The 1,196-nt window shown below is 43.0% G+C and overlaps 1 long non-coding RNA gene across 1 annotated transcript in view; it reads right to left on the bottom strand.

Moving 5' to 3' along the window:
• LOC110293927 overlaps positions 1 to 1,196 on the bottom strand; it is an 18,141-nt gene that overhangs the window by 1,765 nt on the left and 15,180 nt on the right. The window contains exon 4 of the long non-coding RNA XR_002377894.1: positions 540 to 543. This is a non-coding gene — a long non-coding RNA (uncharacterized LOC110293927). The remainder of the gene's footprint in view (positions 1 to 539; positions 544 to 1,196) is intronic.

The raw sequence follows: 1,196 nt of genomic DNA, 5'->3' as shown, positions 1-1,196 counted from the left end.
CCATTTGCCTAGGAATTTCATAAATTCATTTCTTTTAATAGCTGAGTAGTACTCCATTGTGTAAATGTACCACATTTTTTTGTATCCATTCCTCTGTTGAGGGGCATCTGGGTTCTTTCCAGCTTCTGGCTATTATAAATAAGGCTGCTATGAGGTTGTACAAGCTTGCAATTCCTCCAACAATGGAAAAGTGTTCCTCTTTTTCCTCATCCACGCCAGCATCTGCTGTCACCTGAATTTTTGATCTTAGCCATTCTGACTGGTGTGAGATGGAATCTCAGGGTTGTTTTGATTTGCAGTTGAGAGGACAGTGATAACGTCCCAGCACGAAGTTCTCAACCTGTGGGTCAGGAACCCTTTGGGGGTTGGATGACATTTTCATAGGGGTTGCATATCATATCAGATATTTGCAGTATGATCCGCAACAGTAGTGAAATTACAGTTGTGAAGTAGCAATGAAAATACTGTTATGTTTGGCGGTCACCAGAACATGAGGGACTGTGTTAAAGGGTTACAGCATTAGGAAGGTTGAGAACCACTGTCCTAGCACATTTTAACGTTAACACTTAAAGCTTTGTCCTCTTTTAGGAATGTTACCCTTAGCTATGGCTTTTGAATATTGACTTATTTTTTTATGTATATGGGCTTTTGCCTCCATTTATGTATGTGCACTAACTGTATGTGCCTGAGGCCTGTGGAGAAGAGAAGAGTGAACCTGATGCCCTGGAACTAGAGTCACAGACAGTTATAAGCTGCCATGTTGGTGCTGGGAGTTGAACTGGAGTCCTCTACAAAAAAAAAAAAAAAGCAAGTACTCTTGATGCTGAGCCATCTCTCCAGCCCCCCTGATTATGTTTATAAAGAAATAAGAACTATGTTGCAACAACCACATGGAAATCACTGTCTTAGTCACTGTTCCATTGCTGTGAAGAGACACCATGACCAAGGAAACTCTTATAAAAGGAAACATTTACTTAGGGGCTTGCTTACAGTTTCAGAGGGTTAGTATATGACTGTCACAGTAAGAAGCAGACAGGCAGGCATGGTGCTGGAGCAGTAGCTGAGAGCTTTACAGTCCGATCCACAGGCACCAGGGAGGAAGGGAGAGAAGGAGAGAGGAAAGGAGGAAAGGAGAGAGAGAGAGGGGAAAGGAAGGAGAGAAAGAAAGAGAGGGAGAGGGAGAGGGAGAGGGAGAG

This window comes from Mus caroli, chromosome 5, assembly GCF_900094665.2.
Source record: "Mus caroli chromosome 5, CAROLI_EIJ_v1.1, whole genome shotgun sequence".
Classification (NCBI taxonomy): domain Eukaryota; kingdom Metazoa; phylum Chordata; class Mammalia; order Rodentia; family Muridae; genus Mus; species Mus caroli.
Note: the sequence above shows the minus strand (reverse complement) of the source record. Positions and strands in the feature narration are given on the sequence as shown.